This window comes from Daphnia carinata, chromosome 10, assembly GCF_022539665.2.
Source record: "Daphnia carinata strain CSIRO-1 chromosome 10, CSIRO_AGI_Dcar_HiC_V3, whole genome shotgun sequence".
NCBI lineage: Eukaryota > Metazoa > Arthropoda > Branchiopoda > Diplostraca > Daphniidae > Daphnia > Daphnia carinata.
In genome coordinates, this window is record NC_081340.1 from 488,276 (window position 1) to 505,741 (window position 17,466).

General features: G+C 39.7%; 1 pseudogene; it reads left to right on the forward strand.

Moving 5' to 3' along the window:
• The first annotated feature begins 357 nt into the window (after positions 1-357).
• Positions 358-1,606, forward strand: LOC132088400 (surfeit locus protein 6 homolog; annotated as a pseudogene).
• Positions 1,607-17,466: the final 15,860 nt, after the last annotated feature.

Below are 17,466 nucleotides of genomic sequence, written 5' to 3' on the forward strand. Positions count from 1 at the left end.
AATTGGCTTTTTCCGCGTCATTAGGGATAGGGCTAAAAGCATAGCAGATAACGAACTAGAGGTCTTTATCTATGATTTTGCCATAGATAAATACCACTGGTTCGTTATCCCCATAAGAAAAATAACATGGGCCCATAACACAGAGATTTGTACTACCCTTCCCACGATTTTTTAGATACTTATTCTGCTTATATTGCCCCCAGGTGGAGGTTTTGATCACTACTTGAGCTTAAATAAGAACTTTCTAGCAGACGCTATTGTTTGTGGCATTTTTTGGCGTGTAGATTATGATTGAAATAATCTTTGCCTAACGAAAATAAGAATAGGCTAGATTTGTATAGTTTTATCTATGGAGTGATGCGTGATAATGTTGAAGGAGTAGCAAGGTACGTAACAAGGCACCAAGGTAAATAATAATTGATTTTAATGGTTATCATATGACAGGCAGTTTGGTAAATGGTAAAGCGGAAAACAAGTACTTTATTGAAATTAAGTAAGTACAAAATTTGAACAAAATGGACCCAAATAATCAAGAGCGTGATAAAAAGCGAGGACCAAACTCTCTTCAGAAGACCTTTTCATATCTTGCTTATTGACCAATATTCCAACTCGCAGTTCCTGCAGCTCAAGATCTCGATAGTTACAAGGTTGTTGTTGACCGCAATAGTTCTAACCAAACAATTGACACCAGGAATCGTACCTCCAATCATGAAGATCTGAAAGAACACCTAGCAGCTAAGCTTTCACGATAAAATTTACTTTTTTTCCTAAAATAGGAGGAAGTGAAAGTGCTGCAAGTATATTAACAATTCATAGGTATGTGTTAATCTTTTTATTTTAGAAAAGCCAGACAGCTTATGCCATGTCATTTAATGTCAGGGGAAAAGCTGGGTTTTTCTGATAAAATGGAAAACCAACTTAAACAGAAGTTATATAAGTTATAGAAGAAAAAACTAAACAGGAAAAATAACAGGATGAGATCCAAAATTCCAAAACTTCCACAAGCCACCAAGGCAGCATCTGTGTAATTAACATCTGATCTTACAGAGTCTGCCAAAACAGAAATTTCTGAGCCACCAGTACGCTGCCAAAGCCAATTTTTACAGTGAAGGCCGCATGGTTATCAGCAAATTTGATTTAGGGAACTGTCTACTCTCTCACCCATTCTAAAAAAAACACTTTAGATCCAAACGCAGCAATTATTAACATAAAAAAAGTAAAAGAAAAATTGAAATTCTAAGAAGGCAAAGGTGAAGCTGAGAAGGCAAGAAGCATTGAAGAGAAACAGCCATGTTAAGGTGCTCGGCAAAGAGCTGAAGGTGTTAAGGTGAACTTTAAGTTACACAAAAAAAATTTCTTTGATTTTCAAATATTTTATTACTTTTCTGTATTACTATAGGTAAAACAATACTAAGAGCAATAGGTGCAAAAGACAATGTGGAATTACTTGCCAAACCAATTAAGAAACAGGATAAAATCAAAATCACAAAGGAAAAAGAAGTGGGTTGAACGCATCGAAGAACAGGAATAGAGAAAGGAAGACCAACAGAAAAGGGATAAATCAACACTAAGAAAACGAAAAATGAAAAGAAAGCATAAACTGAATAAACTAGTGAATAAAAGGCAAATTTATCGTATGAATGGCCGAAAATGACTCATGGATGAGATGACTCGTTTTCTATTATTTACAAGCCGTGTCATGATAGTTTATACACTGGCAAGCCCTCCACGATCGTTCAAAATAAAAAAAAATCTTGGATTCATTTCAAAAGGTTTAGTGACTTCGGTAATCACTGACGCACAAAACAAAGGTCTTTCCTGGTCGAAAATAATTAAAAATGGATTTGTCATTATTAGTAGCTTTGTGGGGTTATTTTTTCCTCTTCCGCTTTAACAGATGCCACGCCATAATTATTGAAATTTTACTCACAGATGTTTTTACACAAGTTGTACATTTCAGTTTTGCTTAATCCATTTAATGCTTTGGTGAAAAGCGCTCCTACCCTACATAACAGACAGCTTTCACCACCTGGCATAGTTATAAAAATATGGGTTGATTTTAATATAATTATTGGAATCTTTGTTACTGTGTCCTTTGTTTTGTCCTTGCTTCAGGCGATATTTAGTAAAGATAATATTTTAGTAATATTTTTCCTATAAACATTAATATCAATTTTAATAATAATAAACTAGTCTTCATGTTAACATATTTGTTCCCAGCACCCAACAAAAGCCCCACGGAACTCATTATTTTCGTCTTCCCATGTAGGGCTTTAGCTATGGTTTTGTGGCAAATAGTTTTTTTTATTACAAAATGTACGTATCTTAAATTATCTATATCTAATTTTTCCCTTATTAATCAGTGTATTAAGCGGTACCTCAGCGAAAGCGCCCTCCGCCCCCGGGAACGCCCATGGAATAAGGACATCAGTCGGGGGGGAGGGAGATACTAGGACTGGAAACGCCAGTAACAAAATGTCAAGGGCTAAAAACCAAACACTGTGTAAAATGAAATATAACTTTTATACATGAGCTGTATAAAACAATAGATAGAGCATGTAATCGTGCAAAAAAATTACAAATATGAATTCAAACAAAAAAGTTATGATGGAATGATTAGACGAGCAATTGATAACGTTGTTTGCAGTGAGGAAAACTACATAAGCCGTCCGGTTCTCCTTACCTAACAGCGGACATAGGGTGTTTCATTTCCGAAAGATTTTCCAATTAACCCGTACTTTTTTTTCTCGTTCCTTGTACATTAGATAGCCTGAGTTATTTTTTTGGTAGGCGGTGAAATAGGACTGAATCGAAATAGGACTGGAGAAATAGGACTGAAAATTTCCACTCCTTTTTCTACCGGAGAAAAAGGACTGGGAGAAATAGGACTGACTTTTAATAACTTTTTGGACAGTCCTATTTCTCCATGGCATCAGTCCAATTTTTCCTCGGCATTAATCCTATTTCTCTTTGAGAACGGGCGTTGAAGCTCTCTCCCACGCCACTCTCGCATTTCTTGAACTAGCAAGAAACCATTCGCTACAATATATAGATAACGAAGGGCGCGAACAGGGCTTAGGTTGTTGCCAAATTGTGTGATGTGCTATTTTGCCGATCCATCGTCAAATACAGTCTTGACATTGCCAATGTTCCACACTCTACGACCAAATTCTTTGTTGATCTCCATGACTACGTCTCCGACTTCGAAATCCGGTTGATAGTCTCCCATTTCCTCCGCGCAGCTAACGATTGCAGTTATACAGTCTTTCACGTATTCCAGAAGAGGTCCAGGACCCGTTGGAGGTAACGGTAATGGTCTCTTGGTGATGCGTCAGCGAAGGCTCCAGCTGGCGGATATGCCGTCGGTGCTCGATTTAGGAAATCGTTTGGGGTTAGCGGTCGAAAATCCGCTGGGTCTGAGCTAGCATAGGTCAGTCGCCTAGTGTTCAGCAGGCCGGCAACCTCATATACAAGGGTTCGGAGCAGGTTTTCTGTAGGAAGACGCATACCACCTTTTTCCTGCTCTAAGGCTCTGTAGAGCGTTTTCTTAGTAGAACGAATTAGCGACTCGTGGGCACCGCCAAAATGTGGTGTCTGAGGTGGCTGAAGGTCCAGTGGATGCCAGCTTCTCTGATAAAACTTCGGACCTCTTTGGTTGCATACATCTCCTCCACCGCTTCGCGCAACTTCTTTCGGCACCAACAAAGTTGGTTCTCTTATCTGAATGGATAACTTCCGGTTTCCGGTAAAGCAAAATAAATTTTTCTCAGGGACAGCAGGAAATAATCAGTGACAGTGAGGGCACGAGCTCCAGGAAGACAGCGAGAGTGACCATACAGGTGAACGCTACTCCCCAACGCTTGGCCGTTCTATTTCTGGCAAGTCCGTAGCAAGTACATAAATATAAGAAGGAATCGTACGCAATTTTGCTCGGCCGGCTCTTCCCCCAAGCCGTAACGCCCCACCCGAACCAAGCACCGGGGCCAACACAAGCAAACTGGATGAGGAGTGGAGTGGCTTGTTCTTCCGAATACGTGGCAACTCTTCAGCGTAAACCTCTCCTTGACATTTTTTTTTCAATCTCAAGTATCCACATTCAAGTCTTAAAAGTGCTGCAATGTCACTGGATTCCACTTGGATTTTCTTCCACTCGTTCAAATCTCCATTCACGGCGGCGGAATAAGAGTGGCTGGAACGGATTTCTTCAGTGGTCACCACCCATGGGAGATCATTAGGCCAATCGTTTTCGGTTCGTTGTAGGAACTCGGGTCCATTCAGCTACATGAATGGTATCAATTTCCTTTCGAGAGAGGAGCGAGTTGCGATATCTGCTGGACTCAACTTGCCCCGGAACGAAGCGCCAATCTTCCGGTTCTATAATCGTTTGAATCTCCTCACACGGTCGCTAACGAATATCTGATAGCACGCAGCGGTAGACCTGATCTAATTCCGCACGGTACTGCTATCTGTCCAAAATCGACGAGTTACTATCTTGGTTTCAGGCGTTGATTGGACTGCCTTGGTTAGACTCGATCCCAACAGGGCGGCATTCAGCTAAAGCTTCGGGGCTGAAATAGTCTTTTTCGGTGCAAGTTTATTCGCGGCTTTGATTTGTCGAACCAGAACGCGTCCATCTGAATAGAGGTTGCGGGTATAGATGGCAGTAATGTAGGCTTCCTCAGATGCATCACAGAACGTATGAAGTTCCGGAGAGATTATCTGCGATTTATCAGGAAACAGGCATCGTGGCATTTCCACTGTGTTGAGCTGCTTCAGCGCGATGAACCAGCCCTTCCACCATATTTTGTAATCTCCGACAACGACATCCATCCACCCTACGCCCTTTAGACCTAGAGCTCTTAGTCGTTTTTTTGGTTTCACGATGCATGGCGATGTCGTACCCCGTAAGGATCGATAACACTGGCTACCTTACTCACCAGCATCGCTCGAGTAAGGGTCTCGTAACTCTCTTCGGCCACTTGAAATCCCAGCATATCACTGACGGTGTTCCAAATAACTCCAAGCGCGTTCCCGGTTTCTTCAGTGGTAAGGGATTGTGCCTGAACAGGGCTGGTTGGTTACACTTCATTTCCTTAAACCAGCCGCAGGAACTTGGTGGTGTTGGAAATCCAACCCTGGAGATTAAGATCTTAATCGCTCAAATCTTCCTTGACGGTGACAGCTTCCCTCACAGCTTCTTCCATAGATGATGCGAAACCTAGATAACCATCCACGTACGTCCTTTCCTAGATCACCCGGATAACTTCTTTCTGTCCTCCAGCATCTTCTGCAATACGTTGCACTGTGTGAATGGCGACGAAAGGGGAGGCACTTGCTTTAAACGGTAATCGATCCATTCTGCAGACGATGGGTTCGATTGAGACTTTTTATTGCCATAGGAAGCAAAAGAAGTTTCGGTCACCAGCAGACAGACGGAACCGGCTGAACATAGTTTCGATGTCAGAAACACAGGCAATCCCTCCCTCTCGGAAGCGAGAAACGACGGCTGCTAGTGACGGCTGTAATGCGGGACCGCTTATGATGGCATCGTTCAAACATTTCCCCTTGAAAGGAGCTGCAGCGTCATATACCACTCGGAGTTCCTTCCCTTTGTATACTCCATGATTACCCAAAAAGTACTTTGCATTGGATGGGTCTGAAACACGGGAAGCGTAACCTTTGTCGAAGGTCTTCTGAAAGGTTGCTCGATAATCCTCCTAAAACTCTGGTTGACGTTGGAAGCGACGGAACAAACTCTGAAGACGGTTCTCGGCCATTTGACGGCTGTCGAGATATGGCTCTTCCTCCCGCCAAATGATCGGTACTTCGTAGCCAAATAGCAGACGATTGCCATTACATAAGACATATACCAAGGCGTTGGGAACAATAAAGGGCGCGAACAGGGCTTAGGTTGTTGCCAAATTGGGTGATGTCCTATTTCGCGGATCCATCTATATAGTCTGATGTCCAGATTTAGCATCATGGGATTTTATGGAAAAATTGAGTAAAACCTGTTCCAGTACCAATTATTGTATGCCTACAGTAGTAACAAATTTTACTGGATTGTTAAGGACCAGTCTACGATCATTATTACGGCGATATTAGTTCGGTTAGGGCGCGTTGCGCAAATTTTTTTTGGTTTACAATTTCAGATATTACAGCATGTTTGCGGAAATTTCAATCCTTTTTTCTCGAAAATTCCAATCACATTTATTATGTCGTTTTTTACCGGTGAAACTATGACCTATTGGCTACTTAAAGAGAGAAGTGTTTTAAAAAACATAATGGCTATCAATCAGATCAGGCAAAGTTTTATTCACTCTTTGTACTGTTTATTAAGAATTCTTAGACATAAAAACTTTGCCTGCTCTGATTGATAGCCATTATGCTTTTTAAACCCCGCCTTCCCCCCAATTTCAAACATTAACGGCAAAAAATGCATTGCACCGCCTCTGGTGACCAAGTGTGAAGTACACTTTCCGTCCAAAAGTTAGAGGGAGTTGGGGAACTTCAAAGGATAGGGAGGGGTATTGAGAAAAATTATTTTTGAAATTTTCAAGAAATAACATTAAATATATATCAAGTAACGAATGCTATATCTTTTGGCAAAAAAGAATTTTTTTAGCTCAACTCTAAGTATTTTATTTAAAATTTAGAAAAACCCAGTCTTAACATTACGCTTATGGGGAAAAACCAGGTGTGCCCATATCGTGAACGAAGACCTAGAGCCTTAGCGGTAAGTTCTACAAAAAAACAAAGTGTTAGTGAATTGTAGATCACGACCTAATTTGATCAGAAAAAAGAAATCTACCTGTATCCATTAAATAGCAATGGGAGTTTAAGAGACACCGTAGCGCCAAAAGAATACACGTTGTAAAGTCTCCTAAACCTCGTGTATTGTCAGTGGATTGCCGAAACCATTCCGAATTACAAGTTACAAAACATGCAGTATTTATACTACTACAGAACACAAATTATGAAGGTAAGGTGGGAGGAGATACGTTCACTTTCACCTGTGGAACGCTTGAGGGATGTAGAAGGTGTGGCTTCCTTTCGATAGCCTTTGGGCTCGTTACATTCCTTCCCCTCTTCGATAAGAAGAATTGGTCCTCCAATTTGTGTTTTCCGTCACCGACTACAGTTGTTGCTATGGGTAAAAATATAACTTGTTGCTCCACCTAAAATTTAGAAAAAGAGTTGCATGTGATTTTAATAAAGTTTCTGATGTATTGTCTTCTTTCTTTTCGTTTTTTATTCTTGCTTTTCTTTCGTCCTGGTATTCCGGCTTTATTGATTATGGCTTGTTCGTTTTCCTCGCGGTGGTTTTGTGGTTGTTCTTTTCTTCCAGTCTTGGTCAATAAACTACCGTTATGTTCTTGTTCCCATTCTTTGAATATAGCTTGCACTTTTTTATTAAAAGGTGAATCCGATGCAGCCCTGTGTCCATGGCAGTTTTTTATTCTTGCGTCTGCTCCGTGTTGAAGCAATATCTCGATCATATCAAGTCGGTTGTATCCGACTGCTACGTGTAAGGCGGTTTCGCCAGAATCATCTTGTTGGTTGATGTTGATGATTCTTTTTGCGCAAATTTGACTTGCAAGGTTTTCTAGGCCATACATGGCTAGATAGTGTAAAACGGTTCTGCCACCTGGTCTTGTAATGTTGGTATTTGTTGGTGTCCATATCAACTTCGCACTTTCTTCGTTTTCATGTGAAATCGCCAACATTAACGGTGTTTCTCCACTTGTGTTGCGGGCTGTAAATTCGCAGTTGTTATGCTTCAGGATTCGTAGTAACAGCAAATCGTTGTCGGCTGCTGCGGTATGGTCAATTGTCTTTCCGTGGTATAATATTTCTGGATTCGCTTCAAAGGATAGTAGGAGATCCGTGATATCGTATCTACTTCTTCGTACGCTTGTGTGGAGTAGCGTATGTCCTTCCTCGTATCTTTCATTGAGGAATGTTGCCGTCTTCTGTCTTGGCCAACCTTGTTGCATTTTGAATTTATGTTGTATGCACCTTCTTATTACCTGCATCGGAGCTCCCATCATCGACAATGAAAGTTTACCGTTTTCTAAATCAATCATGGCTTTTCTTCTTAGTTAGATTTTTTCTGCTGGGGCTGCTGATATGGATGCTATCGTTTTCATCCGACAGTTTTTACATGCTTCTGTTCCCCTCTGTCGGTCGTCTGGCTTGTTGCGTTTTTGGGGAGTTTTACACTGAAGATAGTCGTCAATGTCGTATCCTATTGTAAAATCAACACTGTAGTCACTTTCCCAATCGGGTGCTATTCCACTGTACGACATTAATCACTCGTTCTCATCTTCACTTGATTTACTGCTGTCATTCAGTTTTTCTTCTTTTCCGAAAAAGGCGTTCTTCTCTGTTTCTATTCCGTTCCATCCCATGTATCGCACTAATTGCTTGTTTTCACCCACACTTTTCGCATTCTCTTTTGCTCTGCAGTCCCGTTGACTATCCTCACTTTCGCTATCGCTAATAGTGATTAGCTCGTATACTCTCTTCGTCTTCTGATGGATGATGGTTACTTCCATTTTTTCGTCTTGAGCGATGTTGTTATGGGCCATTTTGAGATGAATTGTTGGTTTTGTAATGCGCACTTTACTTTGCGAAACTTGGATACTTGGACAACTGGACCCACAATATCCATCGCAAGTCTTTCCCACACCCTTTCAGCTGAGGGCATAGGTTGCAATGGTGCTTTACTTCCTCCCGCAGCTTTGCGTTTTGCACATTTTAGCCAATTTTTGATGTATTCCATTACATTGTGTCGCATGTGTGGGAAGAAGTATTGCTCTTTAAGTCTGGCCATTGTTTTTTCGATCCCTAGATGACCTGCTAACATGGATGCACATAGGTGTGTGTGTGTGTGATCATGGTTTGCACATAAAATCCTTGTATGTAACGGTGTAGGGACTACTAATTTTCCTTGCCTATCTGTTAATAGACCTTTTTCGTTGATTATGAATTTGCCCTTGAATCTGCTATTTTTACTGTTCTAGCTATATTCTTGTATTTTCTTTATTAAGTTTTGGCAATATTTATCTGCTTGCTGTAGTTCTATCCATCTGTCTTCCCTCCAAGACCTTTTACTTTCACTTCCAATTGCTCTCTCAAAACTTACTTCCTTTTTAAGATTTTCTCTTTCGAAACTTTCGCTTTCGTTTTGAATACTTTCATATTCTCTCTCTATGTGTTCTGATTTCCTTAATCTTTCGATGTGTAATTTGTTCTTTAATCTTTCACTTTCTTTTCGAATATTTTCAAGCTCTCTTGTGACACCTTCTTTTTTCGTTGCCCTTGTTTCTATTCGTGCTAGTGGCACTATGGGAATACGACTTAGGGTGTCAGCATTTTGGTGCGACTTCCCAGGCCGGCCCAATGACGATGTCAAATTCTTGTAGTTTAAGTGCCCATCTAGCTAATCTTCCTGCGGGTTCTGTCTTGCTCATTAACCATTCTAAAGGTCTATGGTCTGTAAATACGGTGAATCTGCGTCCGTATAGATATGTCCTAAACACATCGATTGCGTGGATGATTGCGTAAGCCTATTTTCTGTGGTTGACCACTTGGCCTCGCGGTCATTCAGTTGTTTAGAGCTATACGCTATGAAGACTTCCGCGCCGTCTGATTCACGGTGTTCCTGTACGTCGGACTCCGCTGAATCCGCGATTGAGGTAGAGTCTGCATCTGAGCCAAGACTGCTCCTATTCCGTATCCTGAAGCATCCACGTAGATGATAAATTCGCGCGTGAAATCTGGATACCCTAAGATTGGTCTAGTTATGAGACAGTTCTTGATACAATCAAGGCGTCCCTTTGTTCCTCTCCCCATTTCCACTCGGCTGAAATCTCGTGAGCACTGTCAGTGGGTGGGCTTTGTCAGCAAAAGCCCGGATGAATTTTCTGTAATAACTAGCCAGACCTAAAAATGAGCTCAGTTCTTTCACGTTTTTGGGAGTTGGGTATTTGATGATGGCATCTAACTTTTTCGTACTTGGCGTTATTCCCTTTTTCGAGACAATATACCCTAAATAATCTAACTCTTCCTTGAAGAATTCACATTTCTTTCTTTTTAACTTTAGTCCTGCGTCTTTAAGAAGCTTAAACACTGTTTCTAGATGTGTCACATGTTCTGTAATATTATTACTGAACACTATGATGTCATTCAGATAAACCAATGAGAATTTAAACAATACTGATTTCAAGATGTTATTCATTGCTCGTTGAAAAGTGCTTGGTGCATTTGTTAATCCAAATGGCATTCTATTAAATTCGTATGAAGGTGGTTTTGTGTTTGTCGCCTTCTTCTATCTCGATTTGCCAGTAAACGCTCAGTAAGTCCAATGTTGAGAAGTAAACTGATCCGCTCAATGCATCAATGGTGTCGTCAATTCTTGGTAAAGGATATTTGTCTTTTACGGTTATTTTGTTCAGTGCCCTATAATCAATGCACATACGCATTTCTCCATCTTTTTTGGTTACCATTACAATTGCTGCTGCAAATGGGCTACTTTCCCTAATAATCTTGTTATTCGACATCACTTCGATTTTTGTTTTGACAATAAGTTTTAATGCTTCTGGGGTCCTGCGTAATCGTTGAGTAATTGGGGCGTTGTATCCTATGTTAATGGGATGCTTTACATCAGTTGCTAAACCCAAATCTGATTCCTTTTCTGCAAATAGGGCTTCGTGTTTTTTCAATAGAATTTCCATTTTAATCCGTATTTCGTCAGAGATGTTATTCATTTCACTTTCTTGGGTTTGTCTAATCCGCTTACATTTCTTGGTATTGTCTGGTGAGAAAGATTCTAGGCTGCGGTAATCTGCTTCTGTAAGGTTATTGTTGTCATTATTTTCTGTTGAGCGGTCTGGGAGGAGTGGGATGTGAATGCCTGCTTTGCCAAATGTTAGGCTGTATATTGGGTGTATGTTGTTTCCAAAGCTATGTTCTATTCCAAAATGGTCGTAATTGATCTGCCTGTTTCTGGTATTAATTTTTACATTGTTGCTCGATAAAAAGTCTAATCCTAAGATGCAAGTTTCGTTCAAGTTTTCCATGATAAATAAATCATGATTAATAACGTGATTGTCGTTAATGATAATTGAAAATTCAAATTTTCCCATTGATTTTAGTATTTCTCCTGATACCGTTTGATTGGCGGTGAAATAGAAACGAAATAGGACTGGAGAAATAGGACTGAAAATTTCCAGTCCTATTTCTACCGGAGAAATAGGACTGGGAGAAATAGGACTGACTTTTAAAAACTTTTAGGACAGTCCTATTTCTCCATGGCATCAGTCCTATTTCTCCTCGGCGTCAGTTCTATTTCTCCTTAAAAATAGTCCTATTTCATTCACCTTGTTCCAAGGGGAACGAAGAACGCCGGCTTATATCCATTTCTCTTTTTCAAAAACCGATGGCGTTTACTCATTATTTAAATGGTTCACAAATGTTTTATCTCTTATCCTATTTTTATTTTAATTGCTGGGGAACATAAATTATTTTGAAACTAATAGAGTTCATTTAATAAAATATTATTAGAGCAAAATCAGAATATGTAAGAGCTGTATATAACGAAAGATGTATGAAATAGTAAAACATTAGTTCAGATGGAAAAGTTGGTTATGACCAAATAATGTGCGATATAAGTAATAAATATTTCTGTAGTATGTCTAATAGTAGTTTGTTAAATGAACTCTATTAAATACAATATAGTTCATGTTCTCCTGTAATTTAAATTAAAATAGGATAAGAAAAAAAAGTTTTGTGAACCATTTATCTAATGAGTTAACACCATCGGTTTTTTAAATAGGGAAATGGATATAAGCCGCCGCTGTTACTTAATACATTGCCTACCGGATTGGAGGCTCATCGTTCCCCTTGGAACAAGGTAAATGAAATAGGACTAATTCTAAGGAGAAATAGGAATGACGCCGAGGAGAAATAGGACTGATGCCATGGAGAAATAGGACTGTCCTAAAAGTTTTTAAAAGTCAGTCCTATTTCTCCGGTAGGAATAGGACTGAAAATTTCCAGTCCTATTTCTCCAGTCCTATTTCATCGGCTACCCACCGTTTTGAATATTGGTTAAGGGGTGTTTTTAATTTGTTTAAGTTGTTCCTGCTTCTTTACGTTAAAGAAGATGCTGTCTGAAACTAAACTGGCTGCGGCTCCTGTGTCTACTAAAGCATAAATTTCTTTTCCAAAAATTCGAATGGGTTCAGGTTTCTGTTTTAGTGTGGACAACTTTTTCCTTAGTGCTGCTAAGTCATAAGCGTCCTGGAACCTTGCAATGATGGCCTTTTTTCACTCATCGTAGTCTAGCTCGTCACTCTGTTCCTCTACGTAGTTTCCATGCCATTCCAGGACATCACCTTTTAGTCTGTCGGAGAAGAATCGTATTTTTTGGTTGTCATCCCAGTCGTTGTTGCGTGCTACATGTTCTGCGTCCTTCAGCCATTCTGTTATTAGCTTATCAGTACTTTTTCCTTTGAAGACTGGAATTCACTTTTTATCTTCTCTCGAAAATAATTCTCCTAGGCCTTTCACGATGGGCTGGGTTGTAGCCATACTGGTGTCATCTGCATCCGTTGTGTCGTGGTCAGCTCTCGGAGTTTCTTCGTGTGTAAGTCCCATTTTGTTTTCTAGAGCCTGATACTTCTGTTCTAGTTGGAGGATGTGATTGCTTTGGATCTTTATTCGGTTTCTTAGGTCGTCGTTGAGTTGCTGTAGCTCGGCGATCTGTTCGGATTCTAACTCGTAGTGGAGGGATTTGTCTCCTCCTACTGTTAATGAAGTTAGGTCGTTTATCTCACTTACTAGCTTTATTATCTCTCCTGGTTCGTTGGAAACGTTTAAGTCCTCAGTTTCGGCGAATGTTACCTGTTGCTGCCTAAATTCTTTTATTCTTGTTTCCAGATACTTAATTTTTTCTTCTCGGTCTCTTGCCTGTATGGCTATCTCCTGTAACTCCTTTTCAAGACTTTTATTTTTTGTAGTAGTATCTATCAGGCCTCTTCGTAGCCCGACTTTTTCGGTTAAGGTTTTCTCAAGGATTTCTCTTGTCTCTTCTGTTTCTGTCCGAAGTTGTTTGTTTGTTCCCAAAACTTCTTTTATCTGTTGCTCTGCGATTTCTAATCTTGAAACTAGTTGTTTTCGTTCACCTTCAAGCTTGTTAATTATTTCTTTTCCTTCTCTCTCAACGGCTATGTTATTTTCTTCTCTTTTCCTTAAAAGGTTCTTCAATTGGTTTTCTGTTGCTATTGTAAAGTTTCCTAAACCTCGTGTATTGTCAGTGGATTGCCGAAACAATTCCGCATTACATGTTACAAGCATGCAGTATTTATACTACTAAAGGACACAAATTATGAAGGTAAAGTGGGAGGAATTACGTTCACTTTCACTGGTGAAACGCTTGAGGGATGTATGAGGTGTGGCTTCCTTTGGATAGCCTTTGGGCTCGTTACATTCCTTCCCCTCTTCGATAAGAAGAATTGGTCCTCCAATTTGCATTTTCCGTCACCGACTACAGTTGTTGCTATGGGTGAATAAAATAACTGGTTCCTCCACCTAAAATTTAAGAAAAAGAATTGCAGGTGATTTTAATAAAGTTGCTGGTGTATTGTCTTCTTTCTTTTCGTCTTTTATTCTTGCTTTTCTTTCGACCCGGTATTTCGGCTTTGTTGATTATAGCTTTTTCGTTTTTCTCGCGGCGGTATTGTGGTTGTTCTTTTCTTCCAGTCTTTGTCAAGGAACTACCGTTATGTTCTTGTTCCCATTCTTTGAATATAGCTTGCACTTTTTTATTAAAAGGTGAATCCGATGCAGCCGTGTGTCCCTGGCAGTTTTTTATTCTTGCGTCTGCTCCGTGTAGAAGCAATATCTCCATCATCTCAAGTCGGTTGAATCCGAATGCTACGTGTAAGGCGGTTTCGCCCGAATCATCTTGTTGGTTGATGTTGATGATTCTTTTTGCGCCAATTTGGCTTGGAAGGTCTTCTAGGCCATACATGGCTAAATAATGCAAAATGGTTCTGCTGCTTGGTGTTGTAATGTCGATGTTAGTTGGTGTCGATATTAACTTCGCACATTCTTGGTTTTCGTGTGAGATTGCCAACATTAAGGGAGTTTCTCCGTTGTAGTTGCGAGCTGTAAATTCGCAGTTGTTATGCTTCAGTATTCGTAGTAACAGTAGATCATTTTCGGCTAGTTAGGATAGTAAAAGATCGGAAATGTCGTACTTACATCTTCGTACGCTTGTGTGGAGTAGCGTCTGTTCTTCTTCGAATCTTTCATTGAGGAATGTGGCCATCTTCTGTCTTGGCCAACCCTGTTGCGTTTTGAATTTATTTTGGATGCACCTTCTTATTACCTGCATTGGGGCTCCCATCATCGTTAATGAAAGTTTACCGTTTTCTAAGTCTATCATGGCTTGTCTCCGCAGTTGGATTTTTTCTGCTCGGGCTGCATATATGGATGCTATCGTTTTCATGCGACAGTTTTTACATGCTTCTGTTTCCCTCTGTTGATCGTCCGGCTTGTTGCATTTTCTGGGAGGTTCACACTGAAGATAGGTGTCACTGTCATATCCTAATATAAAATCAACACTATAGTCACTTTCCGTATCGGGTGCTAGTCCAAAATACGCCGTTAATCCCTCGTTCTTATTTTCACTTGATTCACTGCTGTCATTCAGTTTTCCTTCATATCCGAAAAAGTCGTTCTTCTCTGTTTCTATTCCGCTCCATCCCATGTATCGCACTATTTTCTTGTTCTCATCCGCACTTTTCGCACTCTCTTTTGCTCTGCAGACCTGTTGATTATCCTCACTTTCGGTGTCGCTGATAGTGATTAGTTCGTATATATTTTTCGTCTTCTGAGGGATGATAGTTATTTCGTTTTCGTAAGATTGGCGGTGAAATAGGACTGAAACGAAATAGGACTGGAAATTTCCAGTCCTATTTCTACCGGAGAAATAGGACTGATTTTTTAAAACTTTTAGTACAGTCCTATTTCTCCATAGCATCAGTCCTATTTCTCCTCGGCATCAGTCCTATTTCTCCTCGGCATCAGTCCTATTTCTCCTCGGCATCAGTCCTATTTCTCCTCGGCATCAGTCCTATTTCTCCTAAGAATAGTCCTATTTATTTTATTTTGTTCCAGTAGGAACGATATGCCTCCAATCCGGTAGGCAACATTTTGCGTAAGACCGTCGGGTTATATCCATTTCCCTTTGTAAAAAGCCGATGGTGTTAACTCATAAGTTAAATGGTTCACCAAAAATTTACCTTTTATCCTATTTTAATTTAAATTGCAGGGGACCATTAAATATGTTATATCTAATATAGTTCAATTAACAAAATACTACAACGGCCACACCAGAAATATTTATTAAATTTTTTTTACTTTTTAGTGCATAAATAACTTTTCCAGTTGCACTCATGTTGTACTTGCTCATACAACTATCAGCAACGATTAATAAGCAAGTCTTACCATATCGGTAGCGCTCTAACTTGTGACACGGGTAGGCTTGTGTTCGATTCTCCTCCAATTTCCAGTCCTATTTCTCCAGTCCTATTTCGTTTCAGTCCTATTTCACCGGCTACCTTTCGTAAACTTTGGTAATGAAATTATTTGCCATTTTGAGATGAGTGAATGGTATGTGTTGCACACTATGTTTTGTGAAACTTTGCTGGATTTATGCCGTTGAGACACTGGGAAGAGTTTAGTTTTCGTATTTTGCAAACTCTTGTTCATTCAAAGATCTTCACGTTGCTTTTTCTTTTCTCTTATGTTCTTGTTTCTCTGTTCTTAATTTGCTAACAGGTTTGTCATGGATTTAATATGTTCCATTTTCTGTTTTTATACCCTTTTTTGGGTGAATTATCATTTTCTTATAGGGGTTCTTTTTTTTATTTTTATTTTTTTTTTTTTTTTTTTTTTTTTTTTTTTTTTTTAAGGAATCATTTAGGTTATGCGCGCTATCGAGACGGTTACCCACTCCGATTTGTCCGTTTTCTTTCGTGGCTAGAGTCGGGTGATGATATTTATCATACCACCTCAACTTCTTCTCGTTTTATGCGTGAGCGTATTCAAGAAGAAAGTGACGATCGCCTGGCCAAAGAAGGCCGAAGAAAACTCGTGTATTTTCAGTGGATTGCCGAAACAATTCCGACTTACAAGTTACAAAACATGCAGTATTTACACTACTACAGAACACAAATTATGAAGGTAAAGTGGTAGGAGATACGTTCACTTTCACCTGTGAAACGCTTGAGGGATGTAGAAGGTGTGGCTTCCTTTGGATAGCCTTTGGGCTCGTTACAACGTAAATGGAGGAGGTGTGCCTATTAATTTGGTGGGTACTGTACATTTTCCGTTACCATAGTTAATAGTTTTTATTAATGCGAGGTTATTATAAATATATTTAATCTCCTACTCTTAGGTGTGACGAGTGCGGCCGAGTTTTTGCGTATAGGCAAAATGGAACGAGGTTCAATCGCGAACATGTTCAAGTCTATGACAGCAGCGGAAGAAAAACCGTCCCCGTTTGCGTGTGCTTTTCGGCCATCGCTGGAGCCATTCCATTTACAAAATTTAATGGCCGGTTTGTGAAAGAAACGTATACTGATATTCTGTAAAATGAACTCCTTCCGTCGGTTCGCCCACATTATGGCGAACAACAAGTTAATTTTGTTCGGGACAAATACCTTATCCACTCAGCCCGAATCGTTACCCAATGGTTTCGGGAGCATCCCCAAATTGGATTGCTGCCGTGGCCTTCTCAGGAAGCGGACATGAACCCCATTTAAAATGTGTGGGGTGATATCGTTAAAGTTTTTGACGAGCGGATTATGACAGGCCACTACAGCGGACGACGTTTTTGATCACGCCCGAGAAAATTAGTTGCGTAATAACGTGCGACCAGACTATTGGTAGACACTGTCCAATTCTATGCCAAAGCGCTTAAACTTAGTCGTTGGGGTCAATGGGTTTTGGACGAAATACTAAAAATTACAGATATAAATGTTGTTTTTGCAAATTTTTGTAAGGAAATGAAAAAAATTACTAACTGTAAAATTATTTATTTTTATTTTTCATATCGCGCTAAAACCAATAACTGGTAGTCGCATTTTTTTGGAACATACTGTAGGGGAGAGCGGACCCAAACTGGACAAAAAACTTATTTTGTCATTATCTCGGAAAATAAAAGGATTTTAGCGCTTCGAAAGATATTGTATTGTAAAGTGTACTTAACTTTATGTTTAGTTTTTTTCATTGAAATTGGTTGAGTAGTTTAGGCGTAAACACATTTTTAAAAAACGAAAAAATTAAAAGAAAAAAAAATTTAGGGGAGAAAACTGGACATGCGGTGTACCACATTAGACATGGTCTTTAAAACTTTATATATTGAAAATACACACTTGGAAAAAAATAGTG